This window comes from Corapipo altera, unplaced genomic scaffold, assembly GCF_003945725.1.
Source record: "Corapipo altera isolate COAL_440 unplaced genomic scaffold, ASM394572v1 2, whole genome shotgun sequence".
Lineage (NCBI taxonomy): Eukaryota > Metazoa > Chordata > Aves > Passeriformes > Pipridae > Corapipo > Corapipo altera.
This window is the reverse complement of record NW_020884890.1, coordinates 1,555,218-1,577,046: the sequence shown is the minus strand read 5'-3', so window position 1 is coordinate 1,577,046 and position 21,829 is coordinate 1,555,218. Positions and strand designations below refer to the sequence as shown.

Sequence of the window (21,829 nt, the reverse complement as noted above, 5' to 3'; positions counted from 1 at the left end):
GGAATCATTTTATTCTAAGCTTTAAATGTGCTTTGAATTTGGTGCCTAGATTTTTGTAGCCATTTCAGTGGCCAACACTGTGAATGGCCTGTTGAAGATCTGGAAGTATGACTGAAATGTTGATGGATCTTTGTATAGTTTGTGCTGGATGTTGTATATTTTCTTTGCATTTCCTCAACCAATACACTTTGAGCCTACTCACTTTTGATCTTTGGTCAGTTGCCTTTTGGGGGGCATACTTCTTCATTGGAGGTTGGGGGAAGCTTTTATCTTTTTAAAAAGACTCTGTTCCTAGCATCTGGAAGACCCACTGTGATTCTGTTACTCTACCCTTGGTTCCCTTGTGGGTGTGCACCTATGAAGGGCTTACAGAAGATGGACTTGCATTGAGGGGCTTCTCGTTGGACACACTTGAACTCTCCAGTACCAACTTTGCAGAGGAGTGAATTGTACTTCCTCATCAGGCTGGTCTTTCCCTCCCATGGTGGAGAAAGAGAAGACCTTTATTCCACTCTCCTCCTACCTGCCACTGGCACAGAGAGCACCCCGGAGTACTCGCTCTGGTCCGAGAAAGCAGTGTGGGCTTCACTCCCTGAACTGTAGTTGAAGCTGTAGAGAAATCTTTAAGCTTTTCCTTGTCCTAATCAAATGTAAAAACTGTATGTGTGTGGAATGAGATTTCTTAGGCTATGTGCCTGTGTGCTGGTTCCTCCTGTGAACTTAAGTTCCTAGAATCAGGATAAAGCCTGACTGGGACTTGAGTGTCAGGTTGCGTACTGACATGCTGGTGTCCTACTGGGAGAGAATTTCAAGTGTAGAGTTTAATGCCTCTCAGGGAAAGTACAAAGAGAGGGAACACCACCAAGGGGACCGATACTAGCACGGTCACTTAGTCTGAAATGACTGTATTTCTTTTGCTGTTGGTTTCCGTACTCTGACTTGCACAAAGGTGTGTGAGTATTGCTGTTCAGGCTGAGAGTCGGTGTGGTTTTGCACTGCCAGTGAAAGCAGTGCGCCTCCCTGGTGTGGGTGACCAAGTTAATTACTTATGAAATGCTCCAAGATGTTTTCTATATCTTAACTGCATTTGAAACTCTGAAGATGTGTTTTCCATGTAATGGTTTAATGACTTGACTGATAAATAATTTTAAGTTGATTTGTTTGTTTGTTTGTTTTTCTTTCTAGTAAATAAACAGATTATCACACTATTTATCTCCATGACTAGGAGTTAGTGTTGACAAATGGCTTAGATGCTATATGAAATAATGGAGTCTGCTTGCAATTTGATTTTTTCAGTCTAGCAAATATGCAAAAAGCAGTCTAATTAACATTTTTGGTATTTTCATTTTGGTTTTTTGTATTTCGGCTAAAATGCTCTCAGTTCTGTATCTCATTTAGCTTCTACAATTTCTTTATACTTGTAAGTTCTTTTTGTGCCATAGTACTAAAACATTTAATGGTGGTACATGCACTTCAGTCCTCTTACTATTGATGTTCTTTATGATGTGTGGTTGTATGTAGTACTTTTGTTGCATTACTATTTTAAGTAGTATGTCTTTGATATGTATTTAAGAATTCCCTTTGATTTTTTTTTTCTTTTAGGTAGTTCTTGAATACCAAGTATAAGATTTATTGATCTTTGGGCAGTTAGCAGACAGTTTTCCACTGATGGTCTTGGTAGTTCAGAGATGCTTATCTTCTTGTTTTTCATTACCAGTATTTTTTTACTTTTTGTTTAAATTATATTTCATATCTTGTCATTGTCTAATAGTCTTTCTAGTTTCAATAAATTAGTTTATGAGTCTTAAAATTTTGGAGTTCTCCCAATCTGAACACATTTATATTATCAGACAAAATCGAGTTTTTGTGTTTACTGCCTTTTCCAAATCTGTGATAAATGTAGAATGCATTGTTGACTTCTGGAAAACCACACCATTCTTCTTATTGGAAGGCAGCCAGAATTCTTCAAGTAATTTTTCAGGCTACAGTACTATTGTGTACTGTATCCTGGTTGGTTTTAGTAAGCTTTGGGAAATGTGTCAAATTTCCCTGTATTTACACATATATATAATATATATGTAAACATATATGTGTATGTTAGTACATATATGTGTATATATACCCATACACACACCTCAGATTTTTCTTTAACTCGGAGGATGTCAAACAATTATGGAGGAATTTGGTTTATCATGACAGAAATTATGGGAATTTGGCATTATATTGTCAGTACTTTTCCCAGTTTTTTAGGTTTGGTTATTTTGTTTTAATTTATGCTTTCCAGTTACTCTTGGTTGGAACCGATCAGAGTTATATCAATAATTTCTCAAGTTTCTTCATTTATTTCTTACAAATAATTTGGAGAACAGTGATGTATTTTAGTCTAAGTTTTTGTAAGCGGTTTTTTTCTCTGACACCTTAAGTTCTTTCTGAATTTGTATTAAGTTGATGGTAGTTGGTAATGCTTGTAGGTGGATATGTTTAGGTTTCCTGTGAGGCTACATCACCTATTCTTTGAGATTCCTTCCTGTGGTGGAACTTTGGTAATTTTTCCGTAAAGGAGGCTGTGGTGAGAGGAAAAACAAATTGTCATCTTAAAGACTAGGTAATTTCTCAGTAAAGAGTTCATTCAGATACTTAGCCATTGCCGTGGCTTGTCTAGTCTCACTGCCTCTCTGATTCTGATCATCCATGAACATGTGTGTTGTCGTCTGATTTTGTAAAAAAATTCTCCTTTCTTTTTGATAGGTACTACGTCTCCTGCTTTATTTGTTACTCTGCTTTTTCCTGCCATTGTCTGGTTAGGGCTTCTGTCTCACTGAGGAAAAGTTTCTGCCACAGCAAACTTCTGTAGCACTGTCTACTGTCTGTTTACTTGTTAGCAATGGACATTTAGATTACTAGCCTTCTGCTACCAAAGTAAATTATACTCCCTAATGTTCATGTGAAAAGGAATCAACACTGCACTCTCTATCATTTTTTAAAAATTACTTTATAACTTCCCTCCATCTTCTAATCATGTTTATGGTACATGTATAGGATGGGAAAGTTTTAGAAAAATAGGAGCACGTGTGTATTGTAAAGCAAAAATTTCCCTTAGTACCCCAATGTTTTCTTGTTTTATCCTGTTAAGATATGTATTTGGGCAATGTTACTTTGATTTCGGTTACTCCTGTTTCTGTGTCACTTACCTGTTATGCTTTACTGTTTTATAACTATAAAACAGGGTTATTTTTAATATAAGTAATTTAAAGATACTACTGTTGGCCATTTGAAATCCAACATCACTTCCGACACTTGAAATCTTAACTGCAGTAAGATTTTCCGCTGTTTGGTAGCCACATATTGATCTTTTAACATTTTTCTAAGACTTGAAGATGTCATAAGGAGTGTCATCCTTGTTATTAAATACTAGTGATATTATTGTCCAAAATACTGACAGTACATTCAGTAACCATGCAGATAAGTGTCTTGTTAAATTATGTCTTGAGGCAACTAAACAAAACAAAAACTGAATCATGATTTCAAGATTTAATCTTTTAAAATTAGCAGTATAATTTCTTTCTGATTTCAAAGGCTCTAATGACATTTTTATTAACTTCGGTAATTACATATTTATATTTTCCTCTTCTCCTGATTGTCTTGCCCATGCTGAATGTTTCCTGATGGGCAGTGTTGGCTGCTTTGTGAAGAGTGGCATCTTTCATGATTTGACTCTCCCTGTGAGTTTGTAAACAGGAATTTTTGTGTGTCAGTTGCTGCTGATATTTTTAGTATGACAACAGTTTTATCTGCAAGCAGAGTGTTTTATCGCATACATTGGGGCCCTTTTGCTTTTGACATCAGGCTAAAGCTATTTTTATGTTTAAATTGGTATCACGGTTGCTGTTAGTATTGGTTTTGTCTGGGCCCTCAGGGTGGTAATGGGCTTGACTGTCCCAGCCCACCCTGATGGGCTCCCCCACCATCTCACAGTCGGGACCCTACATCAGCCTCCTGGGAATGAACCTCCTACTGATGCTGCAGCAGGGTTGGTTTCCAGCTCCCCGTAGCCCAGCACTGTGGGGCCCCTCTTGTTTTTTATTGTTTGGTCCTGCCCCCCCCGCCCCCCCTCTATTTCTGATTGGACTAAAATGTAACATCAGTAGTGTAGATCTCAGAAAAACATTTAGAGAATATAGAGTATGTAAAGTCTTGGAGGGAAAGTGAAAAATTGAGATAAATGTGCTGCCTTTACATGATGACTTAACAGGAAGATCAAATGTGTACTTGAAGATAATGGCTTTTATTATAATCATTAGCAGTGCTTAATTACTTCAGCCTAACAATCCTGTGACGGAGAAGGAATAGCCATCGAATAAGTTCATTGCACAACTTAAAAGGTTCTGAGAAGTGACTTTAACAAGACACTAGGGGGGTGGAAGATCTCTCTTAGGAGCTAGGAGAGGCTCATGCTTCATGCATATATATTGCTAGTTGGAAAAATAATTAGTTAATGTTTAGAAAATACTATGATTCTTGAAAGAAATGCTCTGCAGTGTGTTGTTATGGTGATTTGATACCCACCCCTCGGACCACCCAGTGCACAGAAAGCTCCTTTGTCTGGTGCAACCAAGAAATGAAGTCTGAGAAGTACTAAAGCCTTAAAGCAAACTCAGTGATGTTTAGCGGTATGGGCATATGCAACAAAACCATGTAGAAGACAAAGGACAAAATCCAGTCCTAAATCCTAAGTTGGGATGTGTCATACTGTGGTCCAAGTTAGCTGCTTTCCACCACTGCCAACTTCTTTATGCATCTGAACTGTGAGGAGTATTAGTGTATCTGTGTCTTCTCACAAATCGCATTCTCAGAGATGATGCTCTTGTCCTCTGCCTAGGGTTCACCATATGCTGAAAGTCAAATAGCAAACTGCCTGAATGTTGGCTTTGGTTTACAAACCAGGGAAAGCTAATCCAAACCTGAATCCTGATTCTGTGTTAATTTGCATAAGAATAACAGTGATTTGAGTATCTGAGAATTAGATGTAATTTTAGGCCTCTTTGAGCTTGAAGAGTTTTGATTATCTGCAACCCAGAATGACATGAGTTTTTTTTGGTATTTGGGTAGGAATATAATATTTTTCTTTTAAAACTGAATTACTGGGTAAGCATGTAGGAGTAAAAAGGCTGAAAGGAAAGAAAGTTATAGGTTGGTGTGCAGGAGAGGAAAGTGTAGGTTCTGATCTGTGCCTCTATAAAGCCATCATTGCTTTTTATTCATTGATGGTTTTTATATTCATAAAAAATTCAAAGGATAGGATGAAACACTGAGCTGTACTCTGTGTATGGCAACACTTTCCTGAGGTACCAGAGCCAAAGAAATTTCACTAACATATTCCACAGTGACAACCCATATAAAATGTAGAGTTGTCAACAGCAAGAATACCAAGAGAGGTTATGACACGGCCATTCGAGGATGTAGATGTCTTCACTGAAAGCACTGATAATGTCCTTCACTTTGTTGAGAACAGAGATCTGTGATAGGAAACTATGAAAATTCCAGCAGAATCAGACTGGCAGGCAGCTGGAGCAGTTTTTATAAAACAGCAGTGAGGATTTGGAATATATCAGTGATTTCCCTTCTCCATAATACCTTCTACTGTGCTGTCTGGGTAAGAGTATGGAAACTCTGAGGAACTTGGGGAGCAGCGAATGCAGGCTGCTCTATAAGGGACTGGCAGCCCAGTGTGATAATTAGGCCAGAAGACACCCTGCCCCCAGGGGGCAACCCCACAACCTCTGAGCAGGGCCGGCCTGGGGTTAGTAGCCAATTCACATCCTCCAGGTGTTTTGAAATGTGCCCAGTATTAAGACAACTGTGAAGGCTTTGGAGTCGCCAGTAGTGCTGTTGCTGGCTTCCCTTCAGCAGGGACTAATAAACATCTTGCTGCTGAATCTATTTGTATATACTACATCACTCATTCCTCCCCCCTTCCCCCATACAATTTTACTTCCCTCTGGGTAGGGTGCTTATTTCTAACATTGTTACATTGTTCCTTAAAGGAGGGAGCCAAGGTTGTTTTGCAGCATCCTATATTGCTCCAAAGGGCAAAGTTCGAGTTGTTCAGGTGGACAGAAGATGTTTTTATTCCATCCCTGTGGATACCAATGTGCTTCCTTGCCTGTTGTGATCTGGTGTCTCACTGTAACGTAGGAAGTACCCCAACCAGCCCTGGACTACCTGCAGCAACAGCTGCAGCAAATGTGTTAGGTTGTGGCTCGTTAAGTACTCAGAGAGGGACTGCTGTGTGTAGGCCCAGGATGTTTATCTGATAGATGAGATTCAAGTGTGTGTTGAAGTATGGAAGAGGGCTTGGACAGGGGCACTCTGTGCTGGGTCAGGAACTGGCTCAAGGGCCGGGCCCAGAGAGTGCTGGTGAACGGAGCTGCATCCAATTGGCGACCGGTCACCAGTGGTGTTCCCCAGGGGTCAGTGCTGGGCCCAGTCCTTTTTAACATCTTTATCGATGATTTAGATGAGGGGATTGAGTCCATCATCAGCAAATTTGCTGATGACACCAAATTGGGAGGGAGTGTCGACCTGCCGGAAGGCAGGAGGGCTCTGCAGAGGGATCTGGATAGACTGGAGAGATGGGCTGACTCCAATGGAATGAAGTTCAACAAGGCCAAGTGCTGGGTCCTGCACTTTGGCCACAACAACCCCCTGCAGCGCTATAGGCTGGGCACAGAGTGGCTAGAGAGCAGCCAGGCGGAAAGGGACCTGGGGGTGCTGATCGACAGGAGGCTGAACATGAGCCAGCAGTGTGCTCAGGTGGCCAAGAAGGCCAATGGCATCCTGGCCTGCATCAAGAACAGTGTGGCCAGCAGGAGCAGGGAAGTGATCCTTCCCCTGTACTCTGCATTGGTGAGGCCACACCTTGAGTATTGTGTTCAGCTCTGGGCCCCTCAGTTCAGGAAGGATATTGAGGTGCTGGAGCGGGTCCAAAGAAGAGCAACGAGGCTGGTGAAGGGACTGGAGCACAAGTCCTATGAGGAGAGGCTGAGAGAGCTGGGGTTGTTCAGTCTGGAGAAGAGAAGGCTTAGAGGCGACCTCATCACTCTCTTCAACTACCTGAAGGGAGGTTATAGCCAGGTGGGGGTTGGTCTCTTCTCCCAGGCAACCAACAATAGGACAAGGGGACATGGGCTCAAGCTCTGCCAGGGGAGGTTTAGGTTAGATGTTAGGAAGAAATTCTTTACAGAGAGGGTTATCAGGCATTGGAACGGCCTACCCAGAGAGGTGGTGGATTCACCATCCCTGGAGGTTTTTAAAAAGAGATTGGACGTGGCCCTTAGTGCCATGATATAGTAATTGGAGTTGGATCAGGGGTTGGACTTGATGATCTTGGAGGTCTTTTCCAACCCAATCTATACTATGATACTATGATACTATGAAGAGATTCTTGCAGGGTCTTCAACAGTCTTTTTTCGACTTCATTACTGGCAGTCCTTGACCATTTGTTTTGTTAAAAGCAATTTTTTTAAAGTACATTTCAGCTTGCCACCCAGTGATGCGTTTTTCTGCATCTTGTCCTTATCTCGTTATGCTAAAACTTCTCCTAACTATCAAAAAGCCAATTGCTGTGAGGTCATCTTGGGATCTCGTGACTTTGAAATTTATGAATCTCCCCTCACATGTCTCTGAATGTTGCCTTCATGACCTTATGCCAAATGAAATATCACTTGAGTTATTTTTGGTAGTTCTTACTTCAGTAACAAATTTCTACCTGAGTCTCCAAGCAACAACATTTCACCAGGACCATGAAATTCCTGTGGTTTATTTCTGAATGATGAAATTTCATCTAAAACTTCCCTTCTTTTTAGAACCATATTTAGTATGGAAGAAATAAAAACAGGTTTAATGTTCCCAAGATTTTGATTTTCTTCTACTGATTTTTGCCTCCCCTGTTTGTTTTGGTATGTGGAAGTTAAGAAGGCACAGCTGTGTCTTCACAGATGATATTAAAGTGCATAACCTAGTTAATCTTGCCAAGATGCCAGCTGTCGGGTAACATTTTCTTCCAGCTGAATATCAGGGCTCACTCCAGGAGACCGGTTGCTGCACTTTCAAAGATAGGTGAGAAATGGAGTTAGTGCAGTAGCAATGTGGCGTAGACTCTAAAGAGCTCAGCAATACATTCAAAACGCTTTGGGCTGAACTGCTGGATCGGATGTTGAGTTCAGGAGAGCAATGTTTCAGCTGCTACTTGTCCAGTACAGCTGAAATGGCTCTTCCACGTCTATCATGGAGAGGATGGTGTTGACCAGTCGTGCAGTGAGAATTGCATTGGCTCACTTGCAACAGAGTATGAGAGTTTTGTACGCAATAGTCTAGTAAGGCACAGGGCATGTGATCATTTCTGCTGCTCAGAAATACCCAGCCTCACAAGCATCATGGGTTTATGCACTGCCTGTGTGCATCTGAAAGGACTGTGACTTCTCTGTGGTGTTGCAAAAAGGGACGAGTTGCTCTAGACTAAGATAAAACGAGAGATTACAGTGTGTGAGCCAATTTGTATTATCTACCTCGTGTGTCTGCTCATGCTTAGTGGTGAAATGGGATGTAACTAACTCTTCTTTTAACAAGCACTGTGCTTCTAGGCACATCTGACATTTGCCTCGGAGTAACTGTGACATATTTGATATGCTCTGTGTCCCTTTGTTGCCTGGCCTCACAGTACCCCACTTGTCTTGGGAAGGCATTTCCTTTTCCAGAATGCAGCAGACAACATGATTGATGTTTGCGAGGATTAAAGGTAAGGAGTTCAGGACAGTCACTGTGGTACTTTGAAACCTGGGTTAAAAAGTTGAGGCAAAAGTTACTTGTTTTGGGTTACATCAGTGCTAGTAAATTAGTGTGATCAGGACAGTTCTGTGACACTGATGCCAACTGCTATGGAAGACCCTTCATCCATGCTCTGAAATTTTCTTTTTCCCCAGATTGGGCTGCAGCCAAGCTCTGTTGGGAATGGTGCATGACCCATGCTCACCCTGAACTGTGCCTGAGAATAGTCTGGGAGATGGGCAGCTGGCACGAGCTGAAAGCAAGCTAGGGCTATCTCTGTCAAAAACTTACTAGAATTCAGGGATTTAATTCCATTGCCCAGGAACACCAGGCTGGTGTTTAATTTGCTTGGATGGAGGTAGTCTGAAAACTGTCCTAAAAAAATGTTACAAGTTTAGTTTTTTATAATTACTAGGGTATAAGTGTCACAGTTGGCGTCTAGTCACAATAGTTAAGCAATCTAAATTCTGATGTCCTATTTTAAGGAGAATTCATGGCAGTAAGATTGGAAAAATGGTACATGAAGATTTAGAGCAAAAACTTTTTATTCTGAATATGAATGTATAAGGAAATTTTCCAAGTTAATAAGTGTAATTTAATTTGTTATGATTTTTATTTGTTTGAGCAAGTATTCCATCAGCTTGAATAAGAAGCTTTGATGCTTTTCCTGACCTCTTTATAAGTTGTTGTTTTGCAAGTATGAATTAAATTTGTGTTTTAAATGGATATTTTACAAGTGAGTATTTCATTGCATAAGATAAGCAAACTTAGACCAAAGACATTTCAGGAAGGGTTGAAACATGAAAAAAGATATAAATGTAAGGTTTGGTGCTACTACTACATGCACCAAACAGTGCTTAAATGGTCAAGAAAGTTATATATGAGCATTGAGAAGTTGGCTACTTTGCTGAGAAACTAGCGAAGTTTATGAAGTGTAGGTTACAACAAAGGTGCTTGCTTTCTTCTTAGGTCTGATGGGCAAGGAATATGCACTAATATTTGCATATATTTTTGGTAAGATTTTGATATTTTTGGTAATAGAAAAGTTCCTTGAATGTTGAAATATGTCAAGTCCATGCTGGAGTTGGCTTAAGTGCAGTGGAAATGCAGCTACTAGCTAAGAAGAGAAAAGCGAATAATTAAAAATCTACAATAGTTAGCATTGAAGCCTTACATATGATCAGTATTTGCAGAATTCTGTTGTAGTAAAAACTTGGAAGAATGTGAAATGGTTATGAATTGTATGGTGCTGCTATGGTCTGTCCTGTAGCCTTTGGCAGAGTTGACTATGAAAAGTGCAAAACTAATTTTGCTTGGTTATGTTGATAGAGGGTTATATTCCTCAATGTCTGTTCAGAATAGGAGTTTGTGTAATATGAAGAAGATACTTCTAAAAACACCATCAATTTGTATGGAAGGAGATTTTTGAATCCTTCTTTGTATGGAAGAAATTAATTTTGTTTTCTCAAAATTTAGGATAATTATTTTTTTCTAAAAGTAACTTATCTCCTTAAAGCAGAATAACTGATTTAAGGCTTCTTTAGAAGTTCTTCAGAGAGCACTTATTTGTGTGCTTGTGTACACGCAGACATGTGCTGTAGGTGTGCAGCATTAAATTGTCATCTTTTAAAATGTAGTGACCATACGTATTCCAAATATTCACTTGATTAGTTTATGGAAAAAGGATTTTTCTTTTTCCTTAAAAAACATTTCTAAAATATCAAAATGGCATTTATAGTTTGGAAAAAAGACTAATTTGGCAACTAGAAAAAAAAAAAGGTAATAAATCACCTAGCCTGTCACTGCTACTTGGGAATTGCCAGTCACTCTCTGCTATGCATGGACATGGAATGTGACATGCAAATGATTGTCAATCATCAACAAAATTTTGACAACCTATTGGAAATCCTGTGGTAGCCCATAAGTGTTTTCAGCCACCAAGCCTGAGGGATTGTGACCTTTCCAAAAAGATGTGGGAATTTGCTTTGGATTCTGTTGAATGCTAGGAAGCATGGACATCCCTGAAATGTCTCTTGCTCTCTGCAGGGCCCTGCTCACCACCTCACACTCTCCTGGTGGGATGCTCCAGCTTTTGATGTGGTTTTATGATGTGGCCAAGTGCCACATAAATTGTTTTGAACTCTGCGGAAAGAAGTACGTGTGGAGAGTTTTGTACAGGTTTGTTTTTAACTGCAGAAGTGGTGTGAGTCAGTGCTTCGTGGTCCATCTGCCATGGCTGGTATCTTTAGGGAATCTGTGTGCTGCCTCACTGTGCACATATAGTGCATCGGGTCCAGAGATGAACACACAGTACGCTGGAATTTCTTTCTACTTGGTAAAGTAACACAGTGGATGGATAAAAGATCTATTTTTTGACTGACCTACTCCTGCGGAAGTGCAGCCAGAAGACTGTGCATATTACAAATGTGTTGTCACTTGGCATAGCTGAAACAAAATCTAGAAGGGATCCTCTTGTGTTCGGATTTATTTATTTATTTAAATGCAGTTTATATGTTAATACAAGCTCCCTATACCATGGTGGTTGGTTTTGTATGTGCTTAGTGTACCTTGAATTGCGAGGTATATGTACTTGGCCTGATGGCTGACATTTCTTTTTCTTATTTTAGATGTTCATAATAACTATTTCATGCACATTTCCTTTGTCTCCCTTCCCAAAAACTTATACTTGTTTGGTGCCATTGCTTTGCAACTGGTATATGATATAGTACTTTGTAACATATTTGTCTAATTAAGCTGTAGGATACAGAGATTCTCTTTATATTCACTTCACCCTGGATGCCTAATTTTATGTTCATACTCACTCATTTGGCAACATTTAATTTATCTTAAGCCAGATAAATACATTTTTCCTCCATTATATCTTTCCTGAAAACCTAAATTGCTCACAATGCCCTTTGGCAAGTTAGCCTAGCTCAGGGGAGAACACTGTCAATAATAATACACAAGATGGAGAGTGACATTGAATTACTGCCCAGTCATTGTTTTCACTGTGATATGAGCTAATGAGTTGCACTGGTTTGCATTGTATCCTCTGACAGATTAGACAAGTTGAATAGTAAGCATCAGCCTCCTAGAAAAAAAGATTTTGATGCATAAGGGTGTTAATTAGAGTTAGCACTAATTTCTGCTTCTGTTAACTCTGTTGATAGAGGCAAGGGGAAAAAGAATGACCAAAGAGCATATTGTATATCAGTATATCAAAAAATGTATAATATGATGGCACACATGTTTTGAGCTGCAGGATTTGAATTCTGAACAGTTTCAGAAACATCTGATTCTCCAGTTCTAGATGCTGCTGGCTGATTTACTGGCTTTAGGAAAATTTTTATACTCCTCCTCTTCAAGTCAGCTGAACCTCACAATTACATGGAATTGCCAACACTGTTTGTGTAATGTAAAGATGTAACAAAATGAACAGAAAATGAAAATGCAAACAGTAGATAAAATTATTGCTTTTTCAGCAAACTAGAATGCATTTAAAAGACCAAAAGAGCAGAAAAAGATCTAAAAGCTGTAGTAAATACACAGATCCAGGCTAAGAATATCATGATATGCTGCAAAACTTTATTTTTACTGTGGCATATTCATTATGCTTGTAGAGCTGTATGTAGCAGAAGCAGTAAAATAATAGAACTATTTAAGAAACTGTACTGGAAATATGGCAGACTAGAAAGAGAAAACTTTAAGTAATATATACCAAGTTTGTACATACTTACTTTATTTCTTAATCAGCATTTACTTTTTCTTTTCCTTAATACTTTTCTGTAATCTGAAATAGCATCAAATGCTTGTGGGAGCCAAGTTGAACAGATCACCTCCTACTTGAAATGCTGACATGGATATCTTGTTCCTGTTCCCAGCAGCACAAAACAGGCTCTCCAGAAGTGATGTGGGGTAACTGAATTTGTAGCAGATAAGATCAAAGGCAGTGGTTACTTTACGAAAGTCAGTCGTTTCTTTTATACTGCCACTGCATTTTGTGGATTAGGTTAACCTTTTGAAGTATGAGGAATGTGTTCATTGATCAATTAAATATCTTTTTAAAGCAAAACACTCTGAAAGCATGTGACCACCTAGCCCCAGAAGACAAGACCTCATTCAATGCAGTGTTGATTGCTGATATGATACTCATAATAAAGCACTTTACAGACACTTCTAGAAGAGGATGATGTCTTTAGTTGAAAGGAAACAACTCTTAAGTCACAAAGACAAGAACATTATTTTTTTTCTCCCATGTTGGAGTTACAATTACGTCGCATGATTGAAATGGTCACTGCATAGGGTTAATAGAAGTTTGTAGGCAAAATGTGAAAATTAGTTGAGCATAATTATTTTTATTTATCTAGGGTTTTTTTAAAGAGCAAGTAAATAGCCGTGTTATATGGAAATCTTTTCATGTGAGAAATAAAGCTGTGAAAAGGAATGCAGAAGTTTCTCAAATAAAGCACTCTCCCACACTGGGAGCTGAACAGATCACTGCTGTAATGAGGTATCTAAATTCAGTCATCACTTGAAGATCATCACTTAGATGTAGCCTAAAAACCAGTGAAATCATCTGAGGGGTCACCAGCAGATGACCTGAGACCTCCTTCACTGAAAATCTAAGAATGGTGGTGACTAATATGGTGTAACATGATGGAGACAAATACAATGATATTGGTAGAGAGGAAAATCAGGAAACTTTTATTTTATGTTTTTGCAAAGCCCACTTGCAGACGATGTGCTGCCTAACTTTTAGGGTTTATTTCCTGTTTAGAACCAGTGGATTCAGCCTTGAAATGGCTGTTGAACAACACTTGATATCAGTCTGCTGGTAACTGTGGGAGAGCAAAACCTTTATTTTGAGGAAGTGATCTCACGTGCTATTTTTGAGTTAACATGAGAGCATGATTGTGTTTCAGTAAGGATATTTAAGGCCAGATGTCTGTGAAGCTTATTTCATTAGGATGATGAACTTAGAGGAGGACTGTAGAAGTAGGTGGTGATGGTGAATTTTGAGCTCAGGAAGCAGCTGATGTTTGAAGACCATCAGGGTATTTATTTTAGAAACATAATATGAAGAAACAAGTCTCCAATATGTAAAGCTCCAACCATGAAAACCTGATGATATTTCTCTGCTAACCTAGGCAGAAATGCTTTTGCTTCCTTCCTGAGAAACAAATCTGCCTATGACTGTGAATACTGACCCTTTATTAAAACTATCACAAGAAAATTTTTGATTGTGGCTCATATATGTGGGAGAAAAGTAGCAGAACACCTTGAATTGTTAATTATGCCACTAATCTTCGAGTGACATCTCTCTATAGGCTGATAAAGATTCTTAATTGCGTTTTTGCTCACATTTTCTTTTACATGAGAAGGCATCATATTTCTAAAGGTTTTTAAGTCTTGCATTTCATGTGGTTAAAAAGCTTTATAAAGTATCAATGGCAATTCTGAATGTTACAGCTTACCTTGTTATGGCCAATTATTCTTTCAGAATGCTAACAAGTACTTGGAAATCCATCATTACCCTACCCTTGGTTTTGATCAATTACCTTTAAAATAAAAGTGTGGATAAGGACTAACTTCTGCAAGTTTTAATTTTTGTCTTCAGTGCAACCACTCTAAAGTCACAACACTTGCGCAAGAGTTACTGCTGGTGGGATCTAGCCTGTTCTTTGGTTAATAAAGCATCGTCCACTGTGGTGTCGAATGCAGGAAATGTAGGATGTGGTTGCAGAAATTGTATGACTGACATTTTCCCCCTTAAAAAAAATAAATTTTTTTGGCTCTTCTAAATGTTGTAAGGCAATCGTAAAAAAACCCACAAAAAAACAAACCAAAAATGCAATGTTAGACCTAGTTTCTCTGAGAACTGTAAGATGGAGACAAAAGAACTTGAGTCTGATTGGAGTTGCAATTTTTATGTGTTTTCATTTTTGCGATTATACCTTAGCAGTAGAAGAACTGTGCTTTGTAGGAAAACTCATGCATCAGTTGACCTCCAGAAATACTAGATTTTTCCATCTTGAAGCAAGAGAAAGTTATTCAGTAGCCAAACTTATATTTTCCCCAACAGTAAGAAAATTTCTGGCTATTAAAAATTTCTTCTGTTTCCAGTGGAAGGAGTTGTATGTTTAGGATTTTCCACTTGCGCATTTACAGTATCACTAAGAGCTCCAGATTTGTTTTGCTTGTGAGGGAGTGCTTGTACCCCTTCATAGAGGGACCTGTGCTTCTGCAGAACATAGAATTAAGAGCCCTGAGAATTTCAGCTTTTAATAATCTTTAAAAGAGGTGACTTTGAAGCAGAAGAAAACATGACTGATGTAAATAGTAAAATGTACTTGTAAGTCACTAGCACTCCATGCTGAAGTCTCCTTCTGTTAGGCTAATAATAACATCAGTTTCATTAACCACTGTACTTTCCATATGCCTTGAATTTTCCTTAAGCACTGTGATAAATACGGAGGAACAATGGGGTGAATGTTTCTTTGTGTTTGATGTTAACTTTTATTCTGAGTGATTTCCAAAATACATCAACACAGTTCAGTACTGTTCAGTTCCCCTAATGGGAATAAAAAGGTGTGCAAGGTCAGAATGATTGGAATGGGTTACCAGAAGGAAACAGGAAAACCTGGTAACCTCGACATGATTTTTGATTCTTACCTGGTAGGTAATCTGACTTCATACATACTTTAGGATTAAAAGGTTATGCATTTTATCACCCAAATATAAAAATGTTTACATGGTCTGAGTGGAGGCTTGGTGTTGGACGAGGCAAGTAGACAACAATTATTTCCCCAAGTTCCTCAGGGCTTGTGGTCCAGTGCTGAAGGAAGTTCCAGCTTCTCTAAATCACTCCTGGTTGCTTCTTGCTAATTACAATTTAGAACTGTGCTTTCTTACTTTAGACATCTCTATTGTAACAGAATTTCCAATTTTTTGCACTCAAGTGTTTACCATATTATCTTTTTAATCCAGTTTCATAATATGTGTTGCTTCCATTTACACGTTTCTGAGATGTAAAATTAACTCGAGAAAATCTAATAGGCACAAATAAAATATGAGGAGTTGGTAAAGGTTAGGTGATATTGCAGATTAATTTCCTGAAGCAACCCAGGGAATTTGAAGATCCAGTTAGAGATTGATGGGCCCAGGAACAAGACTTGACCTTCCATAGTTGTATGACTGAGCAAGATAAGAGGCTTGCTGAATTCACTTCTTATAATAAGCATCCATTAGCTGTCAGAGCAAAAAATTACCAGGACCTTTAATATTCTTCACTAACAAAATTTTGTTCGGATGGGGTCCCATGGCAGAATGTTTCAGATGCATAAATTAGTGGTTAAAATCCCTTTCCGTGTATAACACAAGACTGGACAATGGATGCTCATTATTGTTTACTTAAATTATTTCACTTGCATTTCATGGTCATTAACTCCAAAGTTGCATATGATTTTCCTAAAAGAAATTATCTTTTTATAAAAAACAAAAAATCCTCAAATGCCATAAGCAGAGAAGAAACCAGATATAAATAATAAAAAAGATAAGAAACGTTAGTGAAACGAGCACATAATCTCAAGTTCAAAGTATAGGAGTGTCATTTTCTAGTAGTGAGTTCTCTAAGGCTGTTAAGTCATGAACCTCCTACGTGTTTTTGTAGTAATAGCGTTATGATGCAATTACTTCATACTGGGAAAAAAACAATTACTGAACCATAATCCCTGCTAAAAAGATCTATTATGATTTTCCTTGTTTGAAGTTGAAACTTGACCTTGTAAATATCTGGATTTATAAAAGGAGAATTGTTCCACACTTTTTATTGATTGTGGATTTTTCCTAGTGATATGCCAGATACCTGGCACCAAAGAGTAAAATTTGATTTTATTGTTTTTCTGATGAAAAATAAATGGGAAAACTTTAAAATAATATTTTTGTTGGCTATTTTTTGAAAGATAAAGAATGTGGTAAAGCAAAGAGAGTGCATGCACCATGCTGACCTATTTAGTCTGTATTTCATCTTGCTGTGATAATCCTGGATTATATTCTGTAATTCTGCTAAAAGTATTTACAAGAAGATGTGGTCTTTTTTTTAAATTTTCTTAAAATGGTTTGAAAGTAAAACTATTCTAATAGCATCAGATAGTCCAGAGTTTTAAAACTTGTACTTTGAGAATAGTAACAGTTGACAGAAGAGTTGACTTTTCAAAAGTGGAAAAAAATGAGTCAGATGTTTTCAAGGTGGAATAGTCCAGAAAATTGAAAAATTGTGGAAATTGTTCAGATGGAGGCAACAGAGCTTGCAGGCCTCCCCCAGTGCTTTCTTTTGTCCTGTAGTAAGCACCTTTACCTCTTGTAACCACAGTAGCCCCCTTGCCTGATATGAGCGATTAACAGGCTTGTTTGCAACTAGATTGGAGGGTAAGATCACACTGTCGCTTCCTTGTGGTTGATTTGACAGCACTGCAGTAAAACAGCTTTTGCTGTGTGAGATGTTTGTTTTCTGTCTATAACTGTTTTTCCTTTCCTTCTCAGCAAGGAAAAGCCTCTTGCTTATGTTCACAGAAACATGCTTTAATGTTTAATTAGTAATGAATTAAATGTTTCCGAATTCAAACATGTCCATGAAAGACATTATTTTTAAGGTCCTCTAAACAGTTCCCCACACTTCCCAGGTTGTGCTTGAGGAAAGAAGAAAAGATTTTGTGCATGTATACTTGCATTTTCTATAATTTTGAGTTGAAATAGCAACTTTGGAACTTGACCAGTTAAATATTAGACACTACACTGTTGTGCCAGTGCACAGTGGCACTACCTCCTGCTGCGCATTGAGACTAGGCATTTTTGGGTAAAGAGGACACTGATGTTCTAATTTCCCATTCCGCTGTGTGCAGTAATGAATTTTCAGTATGCTACTGAAAGGTCTAGGAAAATTGGAAGGCAGAAACTGGCAGGTAAATGTGGTAAATTTATTTTGGCCTTACTGTTGGCTAAAGGAGAGCTTGAAAAGTCAGAGCCTGCTAGACTGAGCTTCCTGGCAAGAAGAACTGATCTACCTCATACCTTTGGAAAAAGCACTCTGTATGACTAGATGTGATACAAAAATCTTTCTCCTTGCATCTGGGAAATCATTTGCAGCCTGTTACTATCGGTCTGGAGACTGGAATGTTCATGCTTCTGCAACTGATTTGCATACTGTGCCAAAGCACAATAACTAAGGTTAACAGAGAAAACCACCAGTGATAGTCATCCTTTTTTTGTTCCAAACCTGGTGATTACCTAGGCTTACAGTGGACTTTGTCTTTTTATACTTCAATTTCTTTTTTTATCATTTTTCCTTTCCATTTCCTTGGTACCTGTGTGTCCCAGATGAACCTTGACTTCTTGCTTCTGTTGGACTGTGGATGAAGACCTTGCAAAGAGGTTTTCTTGTGTTTTGTGGCAACCACACAAGCTGCATGGCAGAATAATACTTTCAAAAGGTTCAAAACAAGCTTGCTCTGTTTTTTTCATTTTAGTTTTATAGATTACTCTTGTTAATCTAATGATAGTACTACATCTTAAATTTTTTTTGCAGTGTCTAGTATCTATTGCTGTGGTGCAAGAGCAGTGTGATCTTATGACTGGTGAAGTAACTGTTATTTCAGTAATATTTTAGTTTATTTGAAGGAATCAGGGAGACCAAATTGGCTGGAGAAAGTAAGTTACAAGTCATTCTGAACAGGAAATTAAGGAGAAAAAAGCACCCCACTGTTAAAGTAATAACTCGCTGTGAGCCAGCATTGAAGTGCAGTAAATAGGAAAAATGTGTTTTGGCACTTCTACATACTTATAATTTGACCTGTGTATTAACTTCATTTATGAATTTCACATACTAAATATGCTTGCACAGTTCTGAATAAACAGTAACATCAGTCTGCTAGGGTAGTACTGAGCAGAAATTGTCATCAGAGGTTCTTTTTTATAATGGATATAGTTTTTACCAGGTGATGTAATTTTTTCTAATTAACAAAGAAAAAACCCACATAGTTTCTCAAAGGGGGGAAAGGATTTATAGATATGAGGTATTTAATTTTTAGTTTGTGCTTCTGGTGTGGTGAAAAAAATGGTCTTTTGCCATCCTTTCTATTGTTTTCCAGCATGAGAAAATTTTTAATTCTCTACTTAGGATAGTTAAGCATTCAATTTGGCTTAACATTGTCCTAATAGGCAACGTCGTCCTAATTCTACAAAGATGGGGTAGACTTAACGTTCTCTTTCAGCTGTGTTTTAGAGTGCAGAAATTAAAAGTGATATAGATTATATCTACTTGGGTAGCTCTCTTTCCTTCATGATCCAGCACGAAAGTTGAGTTCAGCTGGTCAAGTTGCGGTAACAGTTCTTGACGGTAAATATCTGGGGTCTGCTGGGGGACCTTTATGTTGTTGGATGGTGGAGCTGGCTTCCTCCCTCTTTTCACAGATGCGGAATCAGTTGACCTTCCAGGGATAGTCCATTTTTTCACTTCACCTGCTGTCTGGAAGAGTCAACTTCTGTTGAAGATAAGCATAACGTTAAAATCACATCTTAATGCTAAATATTGAACTTTTGATTTTTATAGTTCTTACAAAAGAAATTTATTTCTGTAGTGGGTTGACCCTGGCTGGATACCAGGTACCCACTCTCTCACTCTCCCTCTGCAACTGGGCAAAGGAGAGAGAAGAAAAAAAAAAAACAGCTAAGGATTCATGAGTAGAGATAAGAGCTGTGAGAGGTCAGTTACTGGTTACCTTCATGGGCAAAACAGACTCAAAGTGGGGATGGTACTTAAGTTTATTACTAACAAGATAAGAGCCAAAGAGTGAGAAATAAAAGAGTCTTAAAAACACCTTTCCCCCATCCCTCCTTCCGTGTTTTCCTGGGGAATGGGGATTACGATCAGTTGTTGTTTCTGCCGCTGTTCAGGAGTCCTTTCCCTGCTCCCATGGGATCCCTCCCATGGGAGACAGTCCATGATGGACCCCTCCGGCGTGAGTCCATCCCTCAGGCAGCAGTTCTTCCCAACCTGCTGTCCTGTGGGTCACTCCTCCATGGGGTGCAGTCCTTCACCAATGAACTGTACTGACGTGGGTCTCCCACAGGGGCCACAAGTCCCACCTGGGAAAAACCTGTTCCAGTGTGGGCTCTGCTCTCTAACAGGCTGCAGGTCTCCGGCAGGGCCCTGCTCCATCTTGGGCTTCCCATGGGGTCACAGTCTGCTTCATGCATCCACCTACTCCAGCATGGGATCCTCCATGGGCTGCAGGGGCACAGCTGCTCCACCATGGTCTGCACCATGGGCTGCAGGGGCCTCAGCTCCAGCACCTGGAGTACCTCCTGCCATTCCTTCTGCACTGACCTTGGTGTCTGCCTTGTTCCCATGTTCTCATTCCTCTCTTACTTGGCTGGAATTTCTTCTGTGCAACAACCTTCTGTTCTTAAATATGTTATCACAGAGGTGTTACTATCTCTTCTGATTGACTCGGCCTTGGCCAGTGGCAGGAAGCCCGTCCTGGAGCCAGCCGGCATTGGCTCCATCGGACAGGGGAAGCTTCTGGCAGCTTCTAACAGAAGCCCCCCTGGTAGCCCCCCCGCTACCAAAACCCAGCCACAGAAACCCACTACAATTTCATAGCTTGTCTTCATCTGTAGTGATCATGGAGGCCTGCATTTTTTTCCTGTTAGTGTTTTTATTTTAGCCTTAGAAACATAATTCTGTTGGAAGACTACTTGAAGCTATTGCAGGTGCTCATTGTAATACCCGGCTGCTTAGTGAGAAGTAGCAGTATTGTACTAGTGGTGAGAACTACCAATATTCAACTGCTACCAATTACATCCTTTACCTAAGGTCATCATTTAGGTGATTTGAATTAGAATTTAAATACTAATAAAACCAAAAGAACTTTTTGGAAGAGTACACCTCAGGGGCTGGGGGTTAAGTTTGAGGGAGTATGAATCAGGAAGCTGACCTGCCTGGGAGAACACGGCCCTGTTATTCATGCTGCATAGCTTTAAGATTTCTTTTGCTAGCAATGTGCTTCCTGATGCCAGTTCTGGTTCTGGAAGCTCTATAATGAGATGCCTCTTAAAAGTAGCTATGTAACAAGACAGAATCCCTCAGTGTTTTCCAGTTTCTCATCCCTGGAAGGGAAAAGTTGATGCTGGTTATTTTTACTTCTCTCTCATTTATTGATATGCTGAATCCATTTTCTTGGTGGAAACACATATTGCATTCTGGCATTGCTACCTTGCATATGGCTCAAGAGGCTCAGATCAGGTTCCCGAACATGGAATTAATCTCATTCTGTGGCTATTTCAGCATCTCTTCCATCATCCTGAACTGTATGAGACCCATGCCAGGTTTCCACTGTATTAAAACTTAAGAGTCTAATAATATTAACCCTGCCACCCAGCTTTCTACATGAAAGATGTTGAACAGTGGGTTTTTTTATTGTTTCTAGAAAATGAGAGACAGTGAGTGTTATTAGGTGCTATTAGGTGCTAATAGTTAATGGTTATGAGAGGGTTTAGGGATTTATTTAAAAGTACATTTAAATCATGTTACTTATTTTCTTCACAAAGTCAGTCCCTACTGAAATAACACTGGATGCTGGCAATTGCCCTCAAAGTAAAACTTTAGGAAGAATTTTTTTTAACCACTATTTGGTCGTTTGACATATTTAATAGATGAACAGCATTAAGATTGGTAAAAGAGAAGGTGAATTTATTCAATTAAAATGAGTTGTCATTTTTTCACAGGAGAATTTTAAGACTTTTTTTCCTAAGATTTAAATATTATATTGATACACAAATAACACTGAAGTGTTGCTATTTTTGTTTGTTTGTTTTTGTTTTTGTTTTAATCAGACTACTGAATCAATCTTGCTTGCTTTGGCACCCAAATTTTAGGTACTCAAATGACAGGCTTAAAAATATTGAAGATTAAATCTTCCAAGATTGTTTTCAAATCCTGCTTTCT

At 38.9% G+C, this 21,829-nt stretch overlaps 1 protein-coding gene and 1 long non-coding RNA gene across 32 annotated transcripts in view; both read left to right on the top strand.

The window, feature by feature from the left end:
- Positions 1-21,829, top strand: part of DST (dystonin) — a 306,056-nt gene that overhangs the window by 43,944 nt on the left and 240,283 nt on the right. The gene's annotated exons all lie outside the window — the stretch shown is intronic.
- On the top strand, positions 5,836-20,186 carry LOC113947842. The gene is made up of 3 exons (XR_003527894.1): positions 5,836-5,845; positions 16,416-16,421; positions 20,011-20,186. It is a non-coding gene; the product is annotated as an uncharacterized LOC113947842 (long non-coding RNA).